Source organism: Fukomys damarensis, unplaced genomic scaffold, assembly GCF_012274545.1.
Source record: "Fukomys damarensis isolate Sample0158 unplaced genomic scaffold, DMR_v1.0_HiC HiC_scaffold_39, whole genome shotgun sequence".
Lineage (NCBI taxonomy): Eukaryota > Metazoa > Chordata > Mammalia > Rodentia > Bathyergidae > Fukomys > Fukomys damarensis.
The window spans coordinates 85,503,450-85,512,120 of record NW_022900951.1 but is presented as its reverse complement, the minus strand read 5'-3'; positions in this window follow the sequence as shown (position 1 = coordinate 85,512,120).

Sequence of the window (8,671 nt, the reverse complement as noted above, 5' to 3'; positions counted from 1 at the left end):
ACTGTTCTAGAAACATTAGTCAGAGCAATTACAAAAGAGACAGAAATTAAAGCAATATAGGAAAGGAAGAAGTTAAACTGTCATTGCTTGCTAATGATATGATACTCTACATTGAAGGCCCAAAAAATTCCACCAAAAGAATTCTAGACTTAATTGAAAGATTCAGTAGAGTATCTGGATACAAGGTCAACACTCAAAAATCAATAGGCTTCTTGTGCACAAATAACAGACTCACGGAGAGAAAAATTAGGGAAACAATTCCTTTCACAGTAGTATACAAAAAATGAAGTATCTAGGAATCAATCAAATGAAACAAGCAAAATGCCTCTACATTGAAAACTACAGCACTCTGAAAAAACAGATCGAGGAGGATATAAGAAGATGGAAAGATGTCCCCTGCAGAAAATTGGAATAGGTGGCCTTTATGTAAATTTGAGGAAGGCTATCTATGAAAAACCAACAGCCAACATTTTATTAAATGGCCAAAACCTGAAAACCTTCATGTTAAAATCAGGAACAAGACAAGGATACCCACTATCACCATTCTTGTTCGATATAGTTTTGGAAACATTACCACAGCAATTAGACATGAGAAAGGAACTAAAGCAATAAATATAGGAAAGGAAGAAGTTAAACTAATTGTCTGCTGATTTTGATACACTACATAGAAGACACAAAATATTCTGCCAAAATGCTTCTAGGCTTAACTGACACTTTCAGTACAGTAGCAGGATACAAGGGCAACACTCACAAATCAATAGCCTTCTTATACAAAAATAACAGAATCACCGAGAGAGAAATTAGTGAAACAATTCCTTTCACAACAGCATCTAAGAAAATGAAGTATCTAGGAATCAATCAAATGTAAGAATCAAAAGACCTCTATACCTAAAACTACAACACTCTAATAAAAGAGAGATCAAAGAGGTTATAAGAAAAAGAAAACTATCCCCTGATTCTGGGTAGGAATAATCAACATAGTGAAAATGGCCAGACTACCAAAACTACTATACAGAATCAATGCAATCCTGACTCATATCAGTATATTTCACAGAACTAGAAAAATAATCCAAAAATTCACATGGAAACAGAAGATACCTAGAAGAGCAAAAACAATTCTAGGCAATAGAGACATGGCAGAGGTTATCACAATCCCCAATTTGAAACTATACTAGAAAGCCACTGTGGCAAAAACAGCATAGTACTGACAAAGAAAAAGACCTGAAGATTCATGGAATAGATTGGAAGATACAGAAACAACTCCAGATGTGCTTAGCTACCTCATCTTTGACAAAGTAGCCAACCATCCTCAGTGGAGGAAAGATAGCCTCTTCAATAAATTGTATTGGAAAAACTGGATTTGTAATCTGCCAGAGATTAAAAGTAGTGCTTTACCTTTCACCACGAACTAACCTAAAATCCATTTGGATTAAAGATCTATATATTAGAAAAGAAACACTAAACTTGCTGGAACATAAGTTAGATTGAACTCTCGAAGACATTGCCAAAGGAAAAGACTTTATGAAAAAATTCTCAGTAGCATGGGAAGTAGCACAGAGAATCAACAACTGGGATCTCATCTTGTTTAAAAACCTTCTGCACAGCAAAAGAAACCACCAACAGAGCTAAGAGACAACCTACAATGTGGGAAAAATTTTATCAGTTATTCCTCAGACAAAGGAGTATTATGTGGAATATATAAAGAACTCAAAATAATCAGATCCCCCCCAAAATATAAAGACCCAATTCAAAAATGGGCATCTGAAATGAACAGATATTTCTCAGACAAAAAAGTAAAAGCAGCAAATAAATATATGAAAAAGTGTTCACCATCACTGATCATTCAAGGCATGCAGATGAAAACAGCACTGATATTCCACCTCACCCCAGAAAGAATGGTTAGTTTCAAGAAATCAACCAATAACAAATGTTGGTGGGGTTGTGGGAAGAAAGGAATCCTTCTTCACTGTTGGTGGGAGGGCCGACTGGTGCAACCACTGTGGAAATCATTATGGTGACACCTCTAAGAACTAGGATTGGAGTTCCCATTTGGCCCAGGTATTCCTCTGCTGTGATCTTTCCAAATGAATCAAAACAATCATACTATAGTGCTATATCTGCACCCATGTTTAAACTGGCTCCATTTGTAATAGCTAAAACTTGAAAACAGCCCAATCGACCATCATTTGGAGACTGGATAAAGATGTGGCTTTTCTACAAAATGGGTTACTACTCATGCATAAAGAATGAGAAACTAGAGTCATTCATGGGAAAATGGATGCATATTGAGGCCATATTCTTAAGCTAAATAAATAAGACACACATATGAATAAGACACACACTGAATAGTTTGTCTGGTGTGAAAAACTAAAATTGTAAATAAGATCCAAATTGTATAACTAACAATGTGAAATAGGAAGAAAATGACTAAAGGTGTAGGGGAATTGGGAAGGGAAGGGGAAAGGAAAGAAGGCAATGGAATTGATATGAAAAAAGAAAAAAATGGAAACAAGGTCTTTGTAAATAGGGGAGGGAGGAGGGGGTGAAGGGAGGGCAGGTTTATGGGGCAAAATGAGAACTAAGATCTACACGTAGCTGTACAAGACCCCAATGATAAATGTTACTGTCCTGTATATTTAAAAAGTACCAATAAACTCAATGAAAATATAATAAAATAAAATTGGTGGTTTGGGGAACTTTCTGTCTGAGTCCAGGAGATTGAAATAAAATGCATGCAGCTTCATGGGGAATACCATTACCAGGATTAAGAACAGCAGGTGATGTTGTTCCCACTGCCCATCCACAGAGAGATCTTTGTAGCTCCTTTGACCATCTCTGATGATTAATTTTGATTGTCAAAGTTTTACCTGGCTTGAAAGATGTTGGGGAGATTACTAACATACATTTCTGTTTGCATCTAGGGGATCAGGGGGGTGTGATCTTGGGAACAATATCTAATCCTGCCCCCATCATCTCTGTCTCTATTCTTGTTCTTTCTGTTTTGTGTTTGCTGATAGCATACCAGCTTTCCTCAATTATGCCATTTTTTACTTGGAGACAGGCAACTATGGACAGAAACTTATCAAACTATGAGCCAAAATAAACTTCTCCTCCTTAAGTTTCAGATGTCACATATTTTGACCCAGCAAAAGTAAGCAGGCCAATTCACTACTGCTGCCCTCAGGAGCATTGAGAGAAAAGCCATAGCACTAATAGTTGTAATATCTTTGAGCACATAATCTAAAAAGGGTAAGGAGAATCTTCACTTGACATGCTTCAAATTTCTTCATAGTTTATGCAAGCATATAATGCAGATAAGATTTTCTATTAGTTTTAGCCACAAACTACTTTCGCTAGTCACTTGGAGGACACTGTAACAGAGACAATGGGGGAGGGTGTAATAAACCTTGGTCATAGCTTGTCCATTGTCTACGCATAACACCCCATGAGAGACCTTGATTGGCGCTGATCCTTTAATATAGCTTCTTGTCTAAACATCTCAATGGAGATGCAAAATGTTTTGGTATTATGTTTCTGTTGGTGTTTTTATTTTTAATTTTTCTCTCTTTGATTTCACTTTTTATGTGCTTTGTTTTTATCTTATTTTATTTTCTCCTTTTCTACTTTCATTGATATTGCATTTTTATCTTTTTTTAAATTTTTTTGCAGTGTAGGGGATTCAGCCCAAGCCCTCAATTTTGTTGAACAGGGGCTCTGCAACTGAACTTCACCCCAGACCAAATGAGAGAAATGAAAACTAGCTCCAGCCATAACCAAGGCCTGCTCAGACCTTAGTGAATAATTGAACTTAAAGAATAGTGGAAAAAAGGTACTAGCCATAGACAGTTCTCAGTTCAGCACAGCTGAGGGGATTTTGAGGTCTTATTCCAGTACAAACACATCTACAGTAACAGAAGACACCAATGACACAATGTTCAGAGGAAATTGCATCTACATGTGTCCTCTGTTTTAGGCAAACTCACACCCTATCAGGTCATGCATCAGTGATAAGAGTGGCTGTAAATTCCACAGAATGGAAGCTATGAAACTGGACCCTAATTTTCCCCATGTAAGATCAGAAAATACAACAGGGTTTAAACAAAGAATTGTACCTTCACGTTTTTCACAATTATTGGAGCAACCAGTACCAGAATCATGTTCACATAACAATACATGTAGAATACCCATCACCCAATATGAGCTTCTACTCCAAATACAGAAGTAATTAGAAAGATTGCACCCCACATATTCTTCTGTCTACATAATGCCTGCCTGAATTACCATAGAGTCCCCACTGTTATTTAATTGTGCATAGACAGTGGTTCCCTCACTCTCAAATAGTATAGTATGTAACCAAAACCATTAAGCCACAAGAAAATTACAATATAAAGTCCAATTACTATTAAACCAAACATTGTGTGAATAAGTGTTATTCCAAAACATATCATTAAGAGAAAGCCACTTACTTAGTAGGCTATTGCATAGAAGTGGAAGAGACAGCCAGCCTGTGTATAACTCTCAACATAGAAACACAAGAAAGATGAAAGAGAAAGGTAGTATGTCACTAGATAAAGCTCAGAACTCTGTAGTAACAGAATTCAAATGTATTGATATGAAAAACTCTAAAATAAGTAATTGAGCATGATTTTTTAAAAGCTCAATGAAATCCAAGACAATAGTGATAGTTTAATAATTTAAGGAGGTCAATACAGTATATAAAACAGAAATTCAATAAAAAGATTTTTTAAAAGAATGAACCAAAATATTTTCTTTATTAGTATATCTTTGTGGCACTTAAAGATTACATTTATTATGGAGCATTGGGACATTTACATAATCCATTGTAACGTTTTTCTCCAATTCCATCATTTCTCTCCTTCCTTTTTCCACCTGTTTATATGATTAGGGTGGTGTTAACTAACCAGTGTACTGGTTTAGTAATCACAGTCACTTAATCACAGAATCAAACACTCTACGTTCAGTCACCTGTAAAAAAGCCACCTATGACTGCACGAGGCTGTGGGGAGACATCCAGACCCAAACCGTAACATGGTAATCCTGGGTGCCCAGAGACTCATGTACATTCTCCTATGCAAAAGGCATTTAGTCCATCTCTAAGAGTTGCTTAATTCCTAACCATTTCCACATTGCTGAAAAGTCCAAGTCCAAAGTCTCCTCTGACATTTAAGGCACATTCTTAGGTGCAAGCCCTGCATAAATGAAAAGAAAGTGGAAAACTTCCACCCTTCATTGGCACAAGAAAGACATTCCCCATTCCAAAGGTTATGAAGCAGGGAGAGCAAGGAATGATAACAAAGCAAGATCAAAATCCAACAGGGAAGACATTAAATTACACAGTTCCACTTCCAGCATCCTCAGTAATCTGTGGCAAGTTGTCAACTCCAAAGGGCTTGTGTGGATCTGCCCCTATGGCACTTCTGGTGGATGTAGCTCCAGTGATTTCTCTCTGAAGCTGGCTCTGCCCCCTTCTTACAGTTTTCTTCAGATGACTCATGATCATGGCTTCTCTAAACTTCTGAATTTCCAATGCACCTCAGCTTCACATTCATATAATCACACATTCTCTCTCAGGGGAAAATTGCCTGGCCTCCCAGGCCTTCTGAAATCTAGGTGGAAGCCTTCCTGACCTTTCAACTCTTGCATTCTGCATGCACCTAAAACCAGCAACACGTGAATAATGCCAAAGTCTGCTGTCAACTGGAGCAGTAGCCAAGCTTCCTTTTCTCTTGGCTGTAGGGATAAACTGCCCAACAACCAAATATCAAGAAAAAATATTCTCTAGGCCATCACCATTTTTGGAACATGGTGCTCAAAGGCTCTTCTCAAAGCAGTCTTTCACTTTTGCAATTATGAGGCAGAAAATGTGGAATACTGCTGCTTCTACTGGTGCCCTCAGGCTGTCTTTTCTATTCTTCAGGTCCTTCTCATCAGTCAAGACCTCCTCTGCTTTGTCTTTGCAGGCTGCAGCTTTATTGGAGCTTCCTTTATGGCCAAACTCTAGACATTTTGAATCATTCTGCTGGGCTCTTTGGTCTTGATTCTCAACATAAATCTGGTTAAAAGCCCCCATCAGTAGCCATTCCACTGCCTCAACATTAGGCTGCCTTGAAATTTCTTCTGGCAGATTTATTACACTGCCACCTTTAATATCAGTCTCATTCAAAATCTCTAGAAATGGAGAAAATTCAGACCAGCTTTCTGCTAAGGCATAACACACATCAACTGGAGCCCAACCACCAATGCAGTCTTTTCCTGCAGAAACTTCCTGAGACTGGTCTTTACTGATTTTCTGGTCTTCTGAGTTCTTACCAGAATCTCCCATGCAGTCCAGCCTGATGTGTTTCAGCTGTACTTTTTCACCAGATATCTCCAAACCTTTCCTGAGTCTTCTCCTTCCCACAAGCCAGTTCCAAAGGCTCTTCAGCCACATGGCCAGGTAATGTGACAGTGATGAACCCACTTCTATGGTTCCAAATTTCTGTGTTAGTTGTTTTTCTCATTGCTAAAAATCTAAAGTTAAAAATGAGAAAGTTTTATTCATCCCTCAGTTTGTGGAGGTTTTAGTGCATAATCAGCTGGCTATAAGGCAGGGTGGTATAGCATAGGGGCTTCACAGAGAACTATTTATGGCAGCCACAAGGTAGCAAAATCCATAAGAAACTTTAACAGCGTCTTTCTTCTTCTTTTATCTTATCTAGTCTACTGGGATTAGAATGGTTCCAAATCAGTGTAGTGGTTTAGTAATCACACCCCCTTAACCCCAGCATCACAACATTCTAGATTCAGCCAACTATGAAAAAACCACCTATGACTGCATGTAACTTTGGGGGACTGCACTCTCAGTATCAAAAAATGTGATAGTTATATTTATCTCATTGCTAAGACAAAATATTCAATGTATAAAATTAAAGAGGAAAAGGCTTATTTAGCTTACAGCTTGTAGAAGTTTCAGTCAATAATTGGCTGGGTATAAGGCAGAGTAACACATGGCAGAGGGGCAACAGTTGGTGGTGGCAGAAGACAGCAAAAGCAAGCAAGGAAGGGATCCTTAACAGCAGCTTTTCCCCATTTTATCTTATCCAGGCTACTGGAATTAGGGCATACCAAACCAATCAGTCTAGTAATTTAATAATCACAGGCCCTTAATCCCAGGATCAAACACTCCAGAATCTCTGAAAAAGCCATCTATGACCACATGAGGCTTTGGAGAGACATCTTGACAAAAATCATAACAAAGAGTAGATACATAAATTAGAAATAAAGAATCAAATGTTATCAGTCCAATAAAATATCAAATGGAAAAGAATAAAGAATGTTGAAAACAACCAGAAAATAGTATATGACAAGAATAAGTACATCTTTCAATACTGTAAATGATTTTAATTCTCCAAGGAAAAGTCACAGAGTAGCTAAATGGAATATATATGTGTGTGTGTGTGTGTGTGTGTGTGTGTGTGTGTATTTTTTGTACTAGGGATCGAACTCGGGTCCTTGTGCTGGCCAGGCAGGCCACCAAACAGCTGAGCTAAATCCTTGGCCTAAATGGATTATAAACAAGACCCTACATATGCTGTCTACCAGAAACTTACCTTATCTGCAAACACATATACAGCCTGAAAGTGAAAGGATGGAATATGTTACTCCAAGCAGCAGGACCAGGAAAACAATCAGGAACTTTTCTTATATCTAAAAATAAAAGCATTAACACACACACACACACACACACACACAAAAAAAAAAAAAAAAAAAAACAAAAAAACAGAAGAGACAAAGAAAGTCACTATATATTCCTCAAAGTGGACAATTTATCATGTAGATATAAAAATTATAAATATATATATACTATGCAACAAACATTAGATCACCCAACATTTTCCAACAAACCACTAGATATAAAAGCAGGGATTAATTTTAATATAAAATGATAATGGGTGACTTTGATTCTCCACTCTCACGAATATATTGCCCTATCCCACAAAAACTGAAAACAGGAAACATCAGAGTTAAATTATAAAAATATTTTTAGATAGCAATGGACTGAGAAAAGTAAAGAAGAAGAAAAACCTCAAAAATTTTTCAAATATGTAGATATTAAATAACATATTTTGATCAAATAGTAGGTCATTGAATAAGTTAGAGGGAAATTTTTAAGAATTCCTTGAATAAAGCAAAAATGGAAAAATCAAGAAAATTAGTCTATAAATAATAAGAGATGAAGTATATATTTTCATTTGCAGATTATAGGCATCTGCACAAAGCAAATTCTAATGATTCTACTTAAAACTATTAGAATTGATAAAAAACAGGTTCAGTAAGATAGAAGGATATATAGTCAGTATACACAAATTAGTAATTTTATATATACTAGTAAAGAAGTCACTTGAAAAGGAAATTGTGGAAGACAAGATGGGAAAAATGAGCCCTAATTGGTCTCCTTGGTGAACACTGAGAAAGAAGAGGGCATGCAAGAATGCTAGTATACGTCAGAGAAATGTAAAAACACCCAAGGTTAAGTAATTTACCTGGACAAGTACCATGGAGGGTGGGAGACAGATGGATACTGTGCAACTCTAGTTGCTTGTTCCCATGTCTGAAAGAATAAAACCAAGGTATGCCAATCACTTGGGGCTCAATGTGGAAGGAAGAAAAG